General features: G+C 34.1%; 1 pseudogene; it reads left to right on the top strand.

Moving 5' to 3' along the window:
- The first annotated feature begins 10,196 nt into the window (after positions 1-10,196).
- On the top strand, positions 10,197-11,112 carry LOC124959376 (olfactory receptor 4P4-like; annotated as a pseudogene).
- The last annotated feature ends 9,514 nt before the right edge of the window (positions 11,113-20,626 follow it).

The following is a 20,626-nucleotide window of genomic DNA, read 5'->3' as shown; positions in this document are numbered from 1 at the left end:
TAGTTGGCTCTTGCAGTGTAATTTTTTTTCAAACTTGGGGGTAAGAGATTCCTAGAGCATATATATAGGCATGATGATTTTGTTTACCTTGGAGCATCAGCAGGTGTCAGGAAGTTTTATGGCAATTTAAACTCTAGATCATTTTCTTGTGGGATGAACAGAGAGTTAACTGTGAATCCAGGACAGTTTTGAGTGAGATTTAAACTTCACTCTCCTTGCAAAATAGTGGACTTTTCCTTTTCCACATGAAGGAAAGCAATCTTGAAGATATTTTCTAAGAAATGGCACAAATATGTTTGAATCAACAATTCATAGTTTTATCTTTCATTTCAGGTGGAAATGTTAGGAGAAAGTAAATTAACTGTATTACTGAGGCAGATTAATGTATAATGTATGACCAAGTTTTTTTTTTTTTTTTTTGAGTAACATAAAGAGCAACTTGAAGATCATCCACAAGTGATGTGCAGGTAATCTTTTTCAGAATCCTTATTTTAGGGTCAGTAGATCTGTTTGACACTTGTTCTTGTTATTTTATGTGTATGCATTTACATGTGGTCTATCAAGTTTAATTGAAAGCAGAACACACTTTTTGCAATTTTTGGCTTTAGGGTGTATTAGAAGCAGAGTCTGTCTTTTGTACATTATAATTAAAAAGAATGAAATGCTCCAGGCTATGAGAGATCTTTCAGCCTTTCATCTTTAGAAAAATTCTCACCTTTCAAAAGACTATTTTCAGACCTTCTCTAGGTTTACTTGAATCACAAAAAGTAAGTTTATAGAAAAGACAAATTCTGATTTCACCAATAAGAAAGTATAATTTTAATATTTGTCAGAATTAGGGAAATGAGAAGTATTCTTAACAATGTTGACAGTAACTTGTACGGGGAAAGCAAGATTGTTTGACAGCACTACAAAAGATTAAAATTGATGTTTTAACTTTGATAGTGGAAGCATTTAGCCATTTAAAATTAGGTGTTATGAAATCCCCCAAGTAAACAATAAAGCCATGCTATTTTTTTCTTTTATTTTGTCAGACAAACCATATCTACCACAAGTTTTGTTTGGATTGCTTAACAATTCTCATACATTTTATTCAAAGAAAGAAGAGGAGAGGAGTAAGGTAAGTAATTCTTGGTTAGGTACCTTTTATTATACCAGGATATTAGGCTTTAGAATCCCAGGTTTGTCTCATGATTTCCCTAAATGATATCTATATTTTGATAGCTTAATCAATGTTGAAACTAAAACTTGGAGAAGTTAAATATCTTGTGCAAAAGAAACAACTTCTGTGAAAAATGGAGAAATTCACAATAATCCTACTTTGCTATCTCAAATCCCTTGTAAATAGTAACAAAAATAAAATATATAAAACAATTGCTGGGAAAAGCATTTGCATATTGTATAAATTCACATTGGGTGATTAACTGTCATCTCCTTATTTGAAAACCTGCTTTCACTTGATGTACATTCTTTAGAAAACCTAAATATCTAGACAGGAGCAAAAAAAAAAAAAAAAAAAAAAAAAAAACAAAGCTGCAAATTCATGTTATTCCATGTAATGGCAAATGCATAGATATTAGTGATATCTAGGTGCTCATTGTTCTGTGTATTATAAGTTAACCAATGTACAGACACTTGAATGAAAAAGGTTTGTCTTCTATTTCTTATTTATTTATTTATTTTACTCTATAATTTCTAATTAGTTCTTCATTGATTTTATAACATTCACACTTTGGTTTACGTTTTCCTCTTTATTTACCTGTTTGATACCTGAAAGATTTTTTTCTTTAAATGTCATTTCTTTCCCTGACTATATTTCCTTTCACCTGAACTTGTTCCTGTTGCTCTTCTCCCTGTGCCTCCAGGAGTGATGGTTGCTTATTTCCATAAGTATGCAGGTTGGAACATTGCTGCTTATACTGGTCAAATTGAAAGCCCAATGCTACATAACATTTGCAAAGTAAAACAATTTGTACCACATGTTTATTCAGATAAGCGATGGTGTAGTTGAAAGTGATCTCATGGTATGAGTGTTATGGTGGTAGTTTCTCCCCTGCTGTGTCTGATCCATAATACTATCCTTATGGAGCATAAATAAATAAGTACTAGAAGATCCATTTTTTTTAATTCTACAATATTAACTCTCTGAACTGAGGAATTCACTGTTTTTCTTAATTGTTTCCTTCTATATGGAAACTGATATGGTTAAATTTGTTAGGTATTTTAATTCTAAATTCACTCTAATAGCTAGACTTACTATTTAAATTGGTTTTCAAGATCACTTCTGTTTTATGTACATTTATATAGGAATGTAATATGTTATTTACAATGATTGTGACAATACAATAAAAGGAATTAAAGTTAAATATTGTTGAAGTACTTATACAACTTATACAAAATTTCGAGGATAAGTCCTGCTGTCTTCATACTAAAGAGGGACAGTATGGAGTATTACTGAGATATTGAAAGAGTAAGGCCAGGTTGAAACTGCCCCCTGCTAATGTATTCAAATATATGCAGGTAGAACAGAATGTGTTATGCAAGGGTGTTTAGAGCTATAACTCTTTAGCACCTGAAATAGTCATAAATATCACAAGAAGCACAACTACAAAATTGCAAAAATACTGATCTTATTACACCTTATGTTGCATTAAAATTTCTGTGATACTAAAAACCTGGTATCTATAGGATCAGATATGGATGCCATATTCAACTTAGAAGTAAGGTAGAAATTATACTTATAAGCTATCTAATTCCTCACCAGTGAGGCAAGAAGGCAGAAGCAGCACATGCAATGTGTAGTGCACTCTTCCATTGATTTTCTGAATCCAACCCTAATCTTACAGGGAATAATGTATGTGGATCCATGATGTAATCCATGAGTAAGCAAGGCAAAACTTAATAGCTGAGAATTCCCTAAACACAACTTACATGTACCTTGTATAACATCTTTTATTGACTCTTTATGTTCAAAATTCATTCTAGTAGAACAAATGAAATATACTGAAATCAAAGTACCTGTGAACCTAAAGTAGTTTTTTTGTGTATTTGTGACATTAATATTAATGATTCTACAGTTTAACTTAAGACATTCTCTTTTACACTAAAATTTAAATAAGATAAATTTTCTTACGACATTTAACAATATGAGTAATGGAAAAAACCCATACATTTTTGCTATAGTTTTATCTATTCATTGTTTTATATTCAGCAAAATTGCTATCTTATATTTAATATGCAGTGTCCACAATCCCAAGGACCTCACCTGGGATTCAAGGAATATTATTCATCAGATAGTTGTTCTATTTCCTTCTAGGGAAAGGTAACATTACATAAAATGAAAGCTAAGTCATGAAGAAAGAACATAGTTAAACTTATAAAGTAATTTTGCATGATACTAAATTATTTTTGTGATTTTAAATGTTATAAATAGTAACAAAAGAACATCTTTTAGGTAAATTTCAATTTTAAATCTTACATTTAAAAATTAATAAAATATATTATTTGTATTACCAATATCACAGAACATTGGGAAAAAAATTTTAAAAATTGTTAAATCAGTTATGTATTTGAAGATCAAATATAATTAATATATTGATTTATCAGTTACCTTTTGTGATTGGTTAGACTGGATTCTAGGACTTGTTGATAATGTTTAGATGATTGTGATCCTATTGCAAATGCTTTTTTTTTTTTTTTTCAAATTCATTTTCCCACAGGTACTCAGATGTTTGCACAGGGCAAGCAGTATATGGAAAGTCAGATGAACATATCAGATATCACTTTCATGGGCCTTTCTTCTGTTCCAAACATACAAACATTTTGTCTCGTATTCTTTTTACTTTGTTATCTTGCCATCTTGGTCGGAAACCTTCTGATCCTCATCTCTATTGCATGCAGTTCTCTTTTTCACCAACCCATGTACTATTTCCTTAGTCACTTATCTTCTATGGACATCTGCTACACCTCCTGTGTGACTCCCAAACCGATTGGTGACCAGTTAGTGGGAAGAAACACCATATCCTATGGAAACTGCATGTTGCAGGTCTTGGTCATGCACTTCTTTGGACTGATTGAAGTATTAATCCTGACAGCCATGGCCTTTGATCGCTATGTTGCCATCTGCAAGTCTCTGCGCTACATGACCGTCATGAGCAGAACCAGTTGCAATATCCTGATCCTTGCTGCCTGGGCCCACTCCTTTTCCCAGTTCTTTATGATAATCTGGTTGCCCTTCTGTGGCCCTAATGAAATTGATCACTACTATTGTGACATTTTTCCTTTGCTGCAAGTTGCCTGTACTGATACACATATCACTGGTGTCCTTATGGTTGCCAATTCAGGAATGGCTGTCTTGGTACCATTTATTTTCTTGTTTGGGTCTTATGTCATTATTCTATTCACATTAAGAAATCAGTCAGCAGAGAGAAGATGCAAAGCCCTCTCTACTTGTGGATCTCACATCACTGTGGTTATCTTATTCTTTGGACCTTCCATATTTGCCTGTTTGGGTGAATACTGGATGCATGACAGGTGTCAGTTATTTCTAAAATGATACACTCTCTTTTTTATTCTTTCTATGAATAGCTGGTGGTCTTTGCAGAGTGAAATGTAAATCCCAGAAGCTGAAATAAAATCATCTGGACAGTAGAAGAATAGTCAATTTCCAAGAGAAAAACGAAAACTGCATAAAGGGAGAAAAGAGGAAAGCATTCATAATTATTGAAGCCTGGGAACATGTGTGGTGAGTTATTTCTCCCCTTCTTTATCCTGTCTGTGTGATACATGTTTTGTCTCCATTTTATTGAAATCAGAGTGACTCTCAGTTAAAATGAAGTAGAGACATCCTGTCTGAATTTGATAAACTAACTTGTTTTGAGATTAGGTTGATGATAAATTTGAAATGTTTTGTTGAAGGTGCGATGTAATATTTCAGAGGGACCAGCAAACATAAGAGGGATGCTTACCAGAGTAGCAAATTTCACATATGAGAAAAAGATCAATAGAACTTTTGACACACAGTAAAAAAAAGTATGATTAAGGAAAAGGTGATTGACAGTTTATATAGACTGAAAGGACAAATGAGATCCTTGCAACAGACTCTAACATGGTCAGTATTCTCTACCACACAGAGAAAGAGAATTAACCAGAGCCCTCTGCAGGTCACTACGAAAGCAAATGAAAGTATCTGAAAACTTGGGTCTATGTTTAACTTATCTCTGTTATTTTATTGCCTTTCCTTGTTGAATGCAATGATTGTTAAGATACTGATTAATATTATCAGATGATTTATTTGTGTACTGTCTTAAATCTTCGAAGTTATATCTTTTACTCATTCAACAAACATTTAATGGTTGCCGTTTAAATGAATAGCAGCCTCTATTTGACAAGATATGGAAGCAAAAAGTTTGAGTAAAATAATTTGTTGAGTTCCCCTAATTGACTGGATGACTTTTTCATGTATTAAAAATTGAATGTTGATTCTTTTGATACAATTAGAAATAGATATGCTCATTTGCACTGTACTCATCAGCAGGGATGTGATGAGGAAAGCAATATGTGGTCAAAAGCACTCCGTTCCTGGAGAGGAGGCTGGAATTCAAAATTAAATCTGTTCAAGAATCTCAGAATTTCAGGCAATGTGTAAACAGTCTCTCTGTCCTGCAGGGAGTTAAGACCTTGTAAATTAATCATCTAACAAGTTTACTTTAGTTTAGATTATAATAATTGTGGAAATTCTCAGTTACGGTAAACATTGTTTTAAATAATAGTAGCTTCAAGTGTTCTTTGTTTACATGTTATTTTCAAGAACTGTGGCACATGAACAAAATGTTAATGTATTGTCAGATCTGGTGTTGGTAGTTTTAGACCTATTTTTTAGGGATATGGCCTCAGGCTAATTATGTAATGTATTTATTACACTGTACCTGCTTTTATAAAGTGGGTTCACAAGTATTCTTAAAGTGGTTGTGAGGATTCAAAAAGTAACACCTACATGAAGTGCAGAAGAAGGTTAGCCTATGGGAATGCTCAAAACATAAGAAAGTATAATAAGTAAACCCACACATGGGTGGTGTTCTTAAATAGTTTACTGAGACCATGAATTTGCCCATAGCAAAACTACAGTATAAGTCTCAGTAGTTTCATTTTCCTCTATTTAAGGATTATGTAAAAGTTTACTTTTTGCAATGTTGAAGAGATCAAGAATATTGCAAAATCTAGAATGTTTCTTAAAAATCATTAAGGCTACAAATTGAAATCCGCAAGAGGTGATAGAAATTAAAATGAATGAAGAATTAGAGTAGAACTCAATTTCTGGACTTTTCTTTCCTAGTTCTTTGTAATCACAGAGGGACTTTGGTGGCTTTAGCAAATTGGGAGTAGGAGATTTGGTGCTCTTTAACCTGGTACATGATACAGCTCACCCTTTTCTAAATGGCTTATATTATAATAGAGGAACAGGTTTTGTATGTAGTTTTTATTTATTGGCTGCATTTTTCTATTCTTGGAGTGTTTGGCTTTATTTGTCATCCCATTTTGACATTTTTATATCAATATTAGAATGGCTTGAATGATCACAAGCCAGTAAGTTTGCAGGTTCTCTGATTTGTACAGTAGAATAAAATAATTATGATCACAGCAAGGATTTTCATATTAAATATCAAATTACTTTGACTCTTTACGTGTTAGGTATAAATTCATTTCTGGACTCATAGAATTCCAATTTACAGTTCTGATTGGCTTAGTTATTGCTCAGTGGCCTGCATATACTTTATCAGGAAATCCTTATTTAACTTTTACACTTTCTAATTTGATATCACTTCTAGATATTCATCAAACTGAGTTAAACATAATGATGTATTTGTGATGATAATGCATTGTGATTTTTCTTTTCAAAGTTTTTCTTAATCTATTTTTTAATTTGAAGCCTAGACTAGATGAAGAGGATTGATGTGTCACATTTTGTACTGTAGAAGGAAATAAAATGATGAGCTTACATTTATAATTGTCAGCTGAGTCAGGTATAGAAACCTACCACCTTCTCAAACTCCAGACTTAAGAAGGTAAGAAAATCAGTGGCAATTTATACATGATGAACCACATGTGTGCAAAGAAAATGAGATGAAAAGTGAGGAATGGAAAGTAAAGCCTTACCCTCAGCCTGGAGAACAGACAGATGGAGGTCCAAAAGGGTGTTTAGGAAGGGTGTTTATTTAGAAATCCTTTTGTTGAGAAGCAGGAGATTTGATTGGCAATCCTAAAAGCTTCTTTCCTGCTTAAATAATATCATGATTCCAAAATTTCATTTTTTCCTTAGAGTCAAATTTACTGGACTGTGAGATTAACAACTTTTAAGAGTACTAATCTGCTAATACTAGCATAATATATATGTGTATGTGTTTGTGTGATATGTGTATATATATAAAATCACAGGCATAAGTTAAGGACACATTGGTCATTTATTGATTACTTGAGTTTTCATAACCATTTTGTGATCCTGTCCAGGCTGCTCTCCTATTTTATCAGTGAGATTATTTTAATGCAAAGAAATAAAGTGGTTTCTACCCAAAAGCACAGGTGGCAAATAACTGTCCTCACATAAACCTTTTTCCATAAACTATCAAAAAGTTTTTTAACTGGAATACACAGTGTCAGGGCTCATCATGGGGTTTGACAGGAGCCATAACGTGCACAAGATAGAAAGCAGAAATTTGGTCTCCACTTTTAAAGTGAGAAAAATTTTCAAAAATCCATGTGCTGTGTGAAGAACAAAACCATCCAAGTGAAACTTTCTTATGTTCTTTTCCTTTAGTTTTAATTATTGTGTTATTATGTGGTTAATTTAAATATGCATTTGTCATTGAAGTTCCTTCAGAGAGAAACATATTTATGTTATGAATTATGAGCACTTATTACCAAAATCATATGACAAGGAAAGAAAGTGAGAAAATACTTAAATAAATTGCATGAACCTCTTAATGAAATAATGAAGAGTATCTTCTACTTTCCATGGACATGTATGCCTGTGATTATATGTATAGAAATATATATATACACACATATATATATATATATGTGCGCACGCGCGCGTGTGTGTGTGTGTATGGTATTAATCTAGAACTTTATTTCTAATTCACTGTAAAGTATTTTTGAGGAAGAGTGTCTCCAACTACTTAAACTTTGGGCCACTTTGAACTTCACATATGAGAAAAAAATTGAGTATGATAACTCTTTTTCTGACTTATACTTGAATTATATTTTTATCTTTAATGATATTTGAGTTTGTAAGGCTCCAAAACTATGTCCTTTATAAGTATTTAGTTGTATGTTTGGAAATATTTGACAACTAATAATTTTTAAAATGTTTGTCTTGGTGCATTCTAATTATACTTAAGGTGGGATTTATTGTGTCATATCCTTGCCTACACATACCATAAATAGTTCAATCTCCTTCCCCAGAAACATTCTTTTCTCTCCCCACCTCTCTCCTCCTGAATCACTGCTTTACTCTCCAATCTCAATTCTTGTATTATTTCTATCAATAAAATCAGTGCATTATCATCATATAGATAAGTGGAACACCCTGTCATAGACTGGTATTGCATAGAGTATAATTTGGTAGACTGTGTTTCCTAGCAACTCCCCATTTCCTCCGGTCTTTCTCCATTGATACCCTTTCTCTGCTCTTTATCACCCTTTTATATTCATGATACCACCCCCTTTTTAAATTTATTTTTTTCTCTCTTGATTCTGTACATGACAAGAACATTGACTTTGTGAGACTGGCTTATTCCACTTAGCATGATGTTCTCTAGTTCCATCCAGATATCACAAAAAGATGTAATTTTATTCTTTATGGATGAATTAAACTGCATTGTGTATGTATACCAAATTTTCTTTATCCATTTGTTTATTGTTGGACATCTAGGTTGACCTTTGTGAACTGTGCTGTTATAAGCGTTGGTATATGTATATCACTATAGAAAGTTGATTTTAGTTTCTTTGGATACATACAAGAGTGGGACATCTGGGTCATATGATGTTTCTGTTTCTAATTTTTGAGGAATCACAATAGTGCTTTTCAAAGTGGGGGTACTAATTTACAGTCCCACCAATAATGGATAAATGTCCTTTTCCAATCATCCTCACCAGTAATAATTATTATTTGTATTCTTGATGATTGCCATTCTGAATGGGGTGAGATAAAAATCTGTGTAATTTTGATTAATTTGTATTCCCCTGTTTAATAAGGATGTTGAATATTTTTTTATGCATTTCATGGTCATTAGTATTTCTTTTTATTAGCTCATATTAGTTATACATGCCAGTAGAATCCATTTTTCCATGGCTATAACATCATGGAATATATCTTCTAATTCAGTTCACAGTACCTCTTAACTCACCTTCCAAAAGAAATTAAATAAAATAACATGGCTATTTTGTATTTCTTCTTTTGAGAAATGTCTGTGTAGTTCATTTGCTTTTTTACTTTTTTGTTTATTGCTGTTCACAGATTGTAGTTATTTATGTATTCTGTATATTGAGTCCATGTTGGAAGATCCTCTGCCATTCTGTAGGCTCCCACCTTCCATGGTCATAATTTCTGCCTTAGATGTGCAGAAACTTTTTGAATTTGATGCCATAACACTTGTTGATTCTTGATTTTATTTCTTGAGCTTTAGTCATCTTATTAAAGAATTCAGTGCCTATGCCAGTGTGTTGGAGTGCTGATGCCAGTTTTGTTCTGGTAGTTGCAGTGTTTCTGGTTAAATTCCTAGGTGTTTGAACCACTTTGGGTTGATATCTGAGCAGGATTAGAGAGATCAACTTTGATTCTTACAGTATGAATATCCGGTGTTCCTGCCCCATTTGTTAAAAATGATCTCTTTTCACAAATGTAACTTTTGACATTTAAAATGACATTTTTATTTTTTCACTGTAATATATTTATTATCAGTGTCAAAATTTAATATAATGTTCCTGAAAGATGAAATTTGGGACTCATCCTGAGAATAATCCAAAAGAAAAATAAAAGAAGACACTTTTCTTAAAAAATTGATTTTCATTTTCTTGATCTCCTTATGAAACATAGCCTCCTGATGTTCTCATTCTCATCAAGACTTTCCTTGAAATTTGACATTGACCTATGCACTGTTTTTCCAGATGGCTTTTATGTATATTTACTGAACTGGACCATGGTCAATAGGAATAATGTCACTGTGTTTATTCTCCTGGGACTTTCTTAAAAGAGGAACATTGAAGTTCTCTGCTTTGCTTTATTTTTAATTTGCTACATTGCTATTTGGATGGGAAACGTGCTCTTAATGGTTTCTATCACATGCACTCAGCTCATCAACCAGCCCATGTATTTTTTTCCTTTATTACCTCTTACTCTCTGACCTTTGCTACACATCCACAGTGACACCCAAACTAATTACAGACTTACTAGCAGAAATGAAGATAATTCCTTTAATAACTTCATGATACATTCTTCATCATTCACTTTCTCGGAGGCATGGAGATCTTCATCCTCACAGGGATGGCCTACGACTGCTATGTGGCCATCTGCAAGCCCCTGCACTATGCTGCCATCATGAGCAACATGAGCAATCATCCTGGTGTGCTGTGCTGGGGGATTTGTACACTCTGCCAGTTTCTTCTCACTATTTTCTTACCGTTCTGTGGCCCCAATGAGATAGATCACTACTTCTGCAATGTGTATCCTTCGTTGAAATTGGCTTGCACTGATACATTCAGAATTGGTCTCTTGGTAACTGTTAATTCAGGACTAACTGCTTTGGTAACTTTTGTGATTTTGATGGTGTCTATTTTCTGATATTATACACCATCAGGGTTTACCCTGCAGAGAGCTGTGCCAAAGCTCTCTCAACTTGCAGTTCTCACATAACAGTTGTGGTTCTATTCTTTGTACCTGTCCTCATCATTTATATCAGACCAAATGTAACTTTTCCAGTAGACAAAGTGTTTGCTCTTTTCTACACCATCGTAGCTTCCATGTTCAAACCTCTGATCTACATGCTGAGAAACTGGGAGATGAAGAACACCTTGAGGAAAATGTGGTGCCATCAAATGATTCTGGAGGGCAAGTAATTTCTATGAAAGGCATCTTAGAATTTCACTTTAGAGCTGAACCCTAAATCTGAGAACTAGTATGAAATAAAAGCAAAATTACACGTAAATAGGAGGGATAAGTTCTAGTATGCAATGGCACAGTAGAATGACCATAATGAACAATTCTTTACTGCAATTTTTAAATATCTAGAAGGGAAGATGTGATAATGTATATTCAAGGCATTGGATATTGATACCCCCGTATACCGGTGACGAGTTCTGCTCCTTCTAATGTTGAAGATTGAACACTAGAGAAGCATGCCAAGGCAAGCATATTAAGCAGGTTTTATTTAAAGGTAATAATACAGACTTCTCCTGGCAGGAAGAAGGGAGCCATGGCTGATGTTCTAAAGTCCCAAGAAGTGAGCACACCCTACATCTTTTAAAGTCTCTTTTGTTCTCCAGTTCTCTCCCCTCTTATCTCTCCTTCCTGCCTACAGTGACTAGGCCTGGTTTTGCATTAAGTGAGAAGCAATGGGCAGGGGGAGGGCCAAGGTGATTCAGGCAGGCAAGGGCCCAGGGGGCATTAATTAGCATCTCCTTGCTTGCAGTCCTTGATAAAGGCAGGTAAATCTGGTAATCAATGGGCTCTGGAGATCCTTGACATTCCATTCTTCCAGGGGCAGTCTCCAACTTCCAAAGGCAGATGGCTTCATGACTTGATTTCCTCGAATTGACCCAATTTCCTATTTCTACACTAACTACCTGTCCTTAATTCTGGCTTCATTATGCCAAGTACTCATATTTGATCATCACACAATGAATGTGTGTATTAAATTATCAAACCATACCCATACAAATGTACAATTATGTATATACATATCAATTTCTAAAATATTCATATGAAGCACATGCTAAAAGTGAGTCAAAACTCAGTATTTCCAGCATTTGCTCAGACCTCTCTTAGTTGGACAATATTATTATTGAAGTCAGAATTGGGGACAGGCAGTTAGTGTAGAAATAGGGGATCGGGTCAGATCGAGGAAATGGAAGCCACGAAGCCATCTGTCTCTGGAAGATGGAGGCTGCCCTGGGAGAATGGAATGTGAAGGACCTGCAGAGCCCATTGATAACCAAATTTACCTGGGCTTGTCAGAGACTACAGGCAGGAAGATGCTGATTAATGCCCCCTGGACCCTTACCTGTCTGAATCACTTTGGCCCTTCCCCTGCCCCATCCACTTTCATTTCTTACAGCTCACCTGCAAAACCAGGCCTAATCCCATAGGCAGGAAGGAAAGAGATAAGGGGGAGAGAATAAAACCCATAAAAAGGACAAGATTGGCTCATCTCATGGATTCCATCTTTGGGTCCCCTTCTTCCACCCGGAAAAAGTCTGCTTTTACTTTTCTTTAATAAAACTTCATTTCCACTCTACATTTGCCTCGGTGTGCTTCTCGGGCATTATACTTCAACACCTGAGGAAGCAGGACTCTTCACCGGTGAAGAGCAGTATCATTATTATTGTTAATGTTTGCTTTTCCTCTGTTTCCACATACTTGCCTTAAGTCTTCCATATGTGACTTTTTATTTCAAGTGCTTAACTGTGTCTTTCCTCTTATCCTTTTGGTTTCTAATCCAAGTCTATATAGATAGAGATGTCATCCCGAAAATTGGAGCATGTGATGGGGTTAAAAGAAGGCGACATTAATGGGATTACTAGGCAGTGCTACTGGCAGAACGTAAACTGGTATAATCAACTACCAACTACTCCAGAATATTAAGTGAAAAAAAAAAATTGCACAAGATGAATGACACAAAAATACTGATTAATACGAGATAAACAGAAAGAGTAAATATCATATAACTGCATTTATATAAAGTGAAAAATAGGTAAAACTCATCTTTGGTAACAGAAGTCAGGGTAGTGGTTACCTCTGGAACCTGGAGGAAAGTAACCTCTGGGTGATTGCTGATATGCCCTTTCATAATCTGAGTGGCAGTGCATGTGAGTGTTCCATTCTTGAAAACTCAGAGTGTGATCTATGATTGAGCAGTAAAATTAATAAAGTAATTGATAAGTGAAAGAAAAATTAAGAACATTAAGTAGCTACATTGGAAAGTCAAAGTTAAATTTATCAAATTAAATTCATCATATGAATTAGAAGATAGCAAAGATTGTACAAAACAAAGAACAAGAGTGAATGAACAAAATCAAAGAGAAACATCTAATATTTATAAATTTAAAATATGAACAAATGTAGCAGTTTCTTATATGTGTACAATTTCTTACTGGCCATTCTGAAAATAAGAAAAAACCTATCTGAAAGACATTATATTCATATTGGTGGGAAGACTTTACCTAATGAAACCAATGCTACTTACAAAATGATTTCATCTCTCTGAATGTGAATAGTCATGTACTTTCCTGCAGAAAATTTTCATGTGCGATGATGAAGTGCTACTTCAGATTTTACTGGGGAACTATATAAAGTATATTCTATGTCACCTATAACTTTGTAAAATATGAAACCGTCTGTATCCATGAGCATTTCAGGTACAATGTGTATTGTGACATAAATGAACAGATTTACATTTGAGTAAATAAGTAGAATTAATGAAAATATTCATATTCAATCAAAATGAAGGAGAGTCACAAAGACATAAAAAAGGGAGTTGGGGGTTTAAGGTGGACATTAAAGATACACAAGTGAATGAAATAAATCACACTAAAATAGATCAATGAACACCAAAATATGAACCAAGAATTAAAACAAGAATGATTATGTCCATTTAGAATAAAATTAATCAATTATTTAATACAGTTATTAATACACTGGGTCCAGAAACTTTACTAAACATTCTGGGAATTGACAATTGTAATCCCATAAAATCTTATTCAGAAAATAAGTGTGTGGGCTGGGGAGATAGCTCAGTTGGTAGAATGCTTGCCTTGCAAGCACAAGGCCCTGGATTCAATCCCCAGCACCGCAAAAAAAAAAAAAAAAAAAAAGTGTGGAAATTCAATTCATTTAATAAGAATGATGTAATCTTATCAAAAACAAATAAGAAAATGTTTTAAATATATGCTGAGTTGAAACCTAAACCCATTATTAGAAATTTTTATCTAGCAATGTATGAAGTATTCTAACTCATAACTGATATTTGTTAACCAAGAATGCAGCGTATATTTTATATTAGTATGAACTCATATATAAAAGGAGAAAACCTATGTAATTATCTCAACAGATTTTTTAAATACAATATAAATTCTTGTTATATCTGCTAGAGGTTATATAAAAATGAACAAATAATACACAAGTTAATATTGAGAGCTGAAACAATTCCATTTAACAAAGCAACTCAAGGACTTCTGTTATCATTTCTATTTAATATATTGTACTGTAGGTCCTGTTCAGTATATAATGATAAAAGTTTTAAGAATTGAAATATACATGTGCATGCATTATTAAAAAAACTACCATTCACAATTTACATGTCTACATTAAAAAAAAAATGTTGCACCTCTAATCTCAGCAACTTGGGAGGCTAAGACAGGAGGATCGAAAGTTCCAGGCTAGCCTCAGCAACTTAGTGAGGACTTAAGCAACTTAGGGAGACCCTCTCTCAAATTTTGAAATAAGTTGGGTGACTGGGAATGTAGCTAGGTCATTAAGCACTCAGGGTTAAATCCTCAGTACCAAATTTCTTTCTTTTTAATCAACAACACAAAAGCTACTGATATAAGAAGCATTAAGGGATCACTTTATTTTATTCTTATGTTTATAGAACTATAGTTAATAAAAGCAGAATTCATTTCTATATACTAGCAATTAGTAAAATGTAAAATTTCAGATAAAATTTTCAATAGAAAACAAACATATTAAGTACTCTGGAATAAATCTCAAATTCACACAAAAAGTATATACACTTGTTCAGAGGACATTACAGAAGACTTTGCAAAATGGACAGATGCTTGTCGTATAGAAACCTTTCCTCCCAAACTGGTATATACAGTCTATTAAACTACAATTAATAACTCAGCAGTATCTCTGGTGGAACTCATTGGGCATATTCTGAAATATTTGAGAAATATCAAAGGCACTTCTATACTGAAGAATAAAATAAAGAGGAACTGGCTGTGAAGAGTTGAAGGAATTTCAGGGTTGATGAAAGAAGAATGTGTGGCCTTGAGGTGGCGGTAACACTTGCTGAGTTTTATTTGAATGCTTTCAGAAAGATTTGCACTGGAAGGCCAGTTTGTTCCCAGCTTGAGACCATGTTCAGCAACTGGGAGGGCACCTGAATTCAGAATGGGAGAAGAACAAGGGAACTCTGGGGGAGTGGAGGATCAGAGAAGCTCACATTTCTAAATGATGTCACTCAGCACCAAAGTGAGATCCACCGGGTCAGGGGGCTTCAGAGGGCAGCAGACATTGGTGTCTTTACAACTACACAGCTTATCATTCCCACAGCTGGCACATGTTGGGTATGACTTTATGGATTATGCAGAGCAGGGAGTCTGGATGGTTTAAGATCTGCTTACTTGTGTTATATGTAAAATAATGGAATGTGTAAAAAGTTGAGTATTGTGCCAATCGACTTTTTAACTAATCAATCTTGGCCACCTATAAGGAAAAAACAGACGATATACAGATGTCATCTTTGGATCATTTATATAACTCACCTTTGAAGATGACATCATTTATTACATCTATATGAATTTAAACTGTGTCATATTAGCACAGACAGGCACACTTAAGTCCAATGTAAAGTGCACATTAAAACCACAGTGAAATAAAATTTAATCATCTCCAGTCTCAGTACATGTGAAATCATAAATGGTCATGTTTTAGCAAGAATAGTAAACTCTTGTACTCTCAGTATATGAAAGTATTACTTTTGAATACCAGTTTTCCCAACCTAGTGCATAACGATTAAGGATCAATAGCATACGTATATTTCCAGGGACTCAGTTACTCAAATATTATTTATGTTGATCAGCAATATTCTTATATATTTCTACTGAGAGAAACCTCTAAAAATGTTTGGATGACTTGAGTGGATTAGTAGGGAAAAAAAGACAGAAAAATAAATTTTTCAATAACAAAGAATACATATATCAATTTTATGGTCCTTATACAATATTAAATTAAAAATGAAAGAATCATTAATGATATTACAAATCTCCAAAAATATAATTTTGAGGTAATGGCATTATCCACAGAAGATTAAATTTCCCAAATTGGCAAAATTAGATAATACATTGTTTCAGGTCCTGTGTGGGTGTGTGTGTGTGTGTGTGTGTACATGCACATGTCTAGGTATATATGAGAGTGCACCCTACAGTCTATCCCCTGGGACACCAGGCTCCAGCTGACCCAGGGCCCCACTCCATCCACAGAGACCCTCATGCTGACCTAGCTCCCCCACACAAAGGCTTCAGGATCAACTTTAGAACTTGGATGCCAGGACACAGGGTTAAACCTCTGAAAATTTGTTGTCACTGAAGCAGTGAAGCAAGAGTTGTGTCCCTTCAGTTTTGAGATAACAATTTAGAAATAATCAACACATAGTAAAAGTTTTTTTTTTTTTTTTTTTTTTTCTTCTGGGTTAAACTGAACTACAAACATGGTCCTCATTCCCTTGGCTGTAGGCTTACTGGGTACTTCTTTATTTGCCCCTGCTCAGACTTTAATTTCCTACTATTTCCTCAGACTTGGTTTCCACATTGAACTCATGCTTTAGGGCTTAACATCAAATAAACGTGGACCTTTGGATTGTCAGACTCCTCAGAGCATAAAGGATTGCTAACCATGCCATAGCTATTTTTAAGGACCCGAGAGGAATTAAATTATTTTTAGCTGCATATTGCCCAATTTTTCTTCTGGGAGATGTCTCATGTCTTAGAAAAATAAGAGAGGTTTGTGGTTATTCTGACCCTGATAATTCACTTTAAATGACACTTGGAAATTAAAGAGAAAATTTTATGTGTTTTTGCACCACTGAAATCACCATGGTATACAAACTTAGGGTAGAAAACACAGTACATTTTAAGTATAAATGCCAAGGATGATTTTGTTTCCTTTTATTTAAAAAATCATAGAGAACATTTTCCCTCTTAAAGGAAAACCAGGAAGTCCTACAACCAGGACTCCTCATGTGGCTGATTAATCACTTGATAATTATTATTGCAATTAGTTGATAAGAGATAAATGCTACTAGGACAGAGAAAATTAAATCCATACAAATAAGGTATAAGTTGTATTTTAATTTGTAGTTATGCTATACATGCATTTTCTCTTTAAGCATTTACAAACACTTTATATACCATCCAATATTTTAGTCAAATGCAACGAATGATTGTTGTCTTATTCCCTCAGCACATAAGCAAATTATGCAATTTTCTTTTTAGGGTTCTGAAATAACATGAAGAAAATAATAATTTTATCCAGTATACAATATAGGGTTTATTAAAGAGAAGAAAAGGGCATTTAGAGATAAATCAAGTAACCTGAAATTTATGTAAAATACACCTAAAAGAAAAGAAATTCAAATGAAAAAAATTTATATTATATTAAAATGAAAATTCATTTTGTTTATCCTGATATCTTTATTGTGATAAACATACCATGAGTATTAAAGTAGGTAAAATATTATGTTTCAGAATACCATAATATACAGAATCATGGACAGCATTATTGTTACTATATTTAGATGCCCAACAATCCTTCCCTATTTGTTTCAGTTCCATATTTGCTGTGTCTTCATATCATGAAACAAACATGTTGAGAAAAAATCACTGAAATTTTTGCCAACTAATTCAGGCTTGTTCTTTGCTGTAATTAGGAACTATGGTTTTTAAAAAATCAGAATGATAAATATTTGGATCTATGGAATGTGAGAGTGAGCTTGGGACGCTCTAGGAAAATGTTTGCAGCATAGAGAAAGGGAAGGATTTGCTCAAAGCTTTATTTTATAGTTAAAAATACAAGTGGAGGAAGACTTTTTTTTCTCTGTTTACATTGTTGATAGTTTCCTTTGCTGAGAAAAAGCTTTTTCAGTTTGACTCTATCCCAATTATTAATTCCTGCTTTTATTTCCTTTGCTTTGAGAGTCATGTTAAGGAAGTCTGGTCCTAGGTTGACAATGACAAAGATTTGGACCTACTTTTACTTCTATAAGGTACAGGATCTCTGGTCTGATTCTCAGGTCCTTGATCCATTTTGAGTTGAGTTTTGTGCAGGATGAGAGAGAGGATTTTATTTTAATTTTGCTGCATATGGTTTTCCAGTTTTTCCAGCACTATTTGTTGAAGAACCTATCTTTTCTCCATTGCATGTTTTAGGCACCTTTGTCTAGTATGAGAAAGCTGTATTTATGTGAGTTTGTCTGTGTCCTCTATTCTGTACCATTGATCTACCTGTCTATTTTAGTGCCAATATCCTGCTGTTTTTATTACTATTACTCTATAGTATAGTTGAAGTTGTGGTATTGCAATAACTCCTGCTTTGTTCTTTCTGCTAAGGATTGTTTCAGCTATTCTGGGTATCTTATCCTTCCAAATGAATCTGACGATAGCTATCTCTATTTCTATTAAGTTCATCATTGGGATCTTAATTGTAACTGCATTGAATTTGTATAATGCTTTTTTGGTAACATGGCCATTTTGACAATATTAATTCTGCCTATCCAAGAACATGGGAGATCTTTCCATCTGTTGCTCCCTGTAGGGCAACAAGGTCCGATGTACCTCCTCAGGGCCCGCCTGAGGAGAAATACGGGGACAAGCAGGATGATGAATGTCGGTGGCAAAGGAAACACACCAGAGCCGGGAGGTCTGTCGGCACAGGAGGCACAGCAGGAACTCGTTTATTGAGGAAATCACACAGCTTTTATGTAGGGTGGAGGCTAGGCATGAACCAATCAGCTTAAAGGTCAGCAAGGCATGGGGGGGGGGGTTCACGCAGGTGAGAGTCCCATAGGATTATATGGCAAGCACGAGCTGATCACATTCGCGGAACTGTTGTTAACCAATCCCTGATGGTGGTTCGATTTATCCTCATTAACTATTGAAACCGCCTTTGAGGTCTTGATCTAGCTCGCTCAAGAGGGAGTAAGGAGTCAGCCTGAGTTAGTTAACATGTCATTAGTCCCAACATCCATCTTCGAAGGTTTTCTTTAATTTCTTCCTTTAGTGTTCTGTAGTTCTCATTGTAGGGGTCTTTCACCCCTTTTGTTAGATTGATTCCCTGGTATTTTATCTATTTTTTTGAGGCTATTGTGAATGGGGTAGTTTTCCTAAATTCTATTTCAGAAGATTCATCACTTATGAATAAAAATGCATTATATTTATGAGGGTTGATTTTTTATCCTACTACTTTATTGAATTTATTTACGAGTTTTAGAAGTTTTCAGGGGGAATTTTTTTGATCCTCTAAATAAAGAATCATGTCATCAGTAAATAGTGAAAATTTGAGTTCTTCTTTTTCAATTCATATCCCTTTAATTTCTTTGGTCTAATTGATCTCGCTAGAGTTTCAAGGAAGATGTTGAATAGAAGTGGTCAAAGAAGGTATGCCTGTCTTGTTCAAGTTTTTAGGAGGATTGTTTTCAGTTTTTCTCCATTTAGAATGATGTTGGTTGTGGGCTTAACATAGATAGACTTCACAATTTTGAGATTTTCCTACTGTCCCTATTTTTTCTAGTGTTTTGAGAATGAAATGTGCTGTATTTTATCAAATGTTTTTTCTGCATCTATTGAAATAATCTTATGATTCTTAATTTTAAGTCTGTTGATGAAGTGAATTACATGTATTGATTTCTGGAGTTGAAACAACCTTGCATCCTGGGATGAAACCTACTTGATCATGGTGCACTATCATTTTAATATATTTTTGTATACAATTTGCTAAAATTTTTTTAAGAACATTTGTATTTGTATGTTCATTAGTGAACTGGTCTGAAGTTTTCTTTCTTCAATCTGTAATTGTCTGGTTTTGATATCAGGGTGATACCAGTTTCATAGAATGAGTATGGAAGGGTTCCTTCCTTTTCTATTTCATGGAATACTTTGAGGAATATTGCCATGAGTTCTTCTTTGAAGGTCTCCTAGAACTTGACTGAGAATCCATCTGGTCTAGGGCTTCTTGGTTGGTAGGCTTTTGATTTCTTCTATTTCATTGATCAGGTTAGATTGTGTATGTCCCCAGATTCAGTTTGGGTGAAACATATGTCTTTACAAACAGGTTGATGTCTTCAAGATTTTCTATTTTGTTGGAGTATAGATTTTCAAAATAGCTTCTAATTATGTTTTGTATTTCAACAGTGTCTGTTGTGATATTTCCTTTTTCATCACAAATTTTAGTAATTTGAGTGTTCTTTCTCCTTATCATTAGTTTGGCTAAGGGTTTATCAATTTTGTTTATTATTTCTATGAACCAACTTTTTGTTCTGTCAATTTTTTGAATTGTTTCTTTTATTTCAATTTTATGATTTCAGCTCTGAGTTTAACTATTTCCTGTCTTGTACTACTTTTGGTGTTGGTCTCTTCT

The sequence above is a fragment of the Sciurus carolinensis genome, chromosome 11 (genome assembly GCF_902686445.1).
Source record: "Sciurus carolinensis chromosome 11, mSciCar1.2, whole genome shotgun sequence".
NCBI classification, from domain to species: Eukaryota; Metazoa; Chordata; class Mammalia; order Rodentia; family Sciuridae; genus Sciurus; species Sciurus carolinensis.
This window is presented reverse-complemented; position numbering and strand designations above follow the sequence as displayed.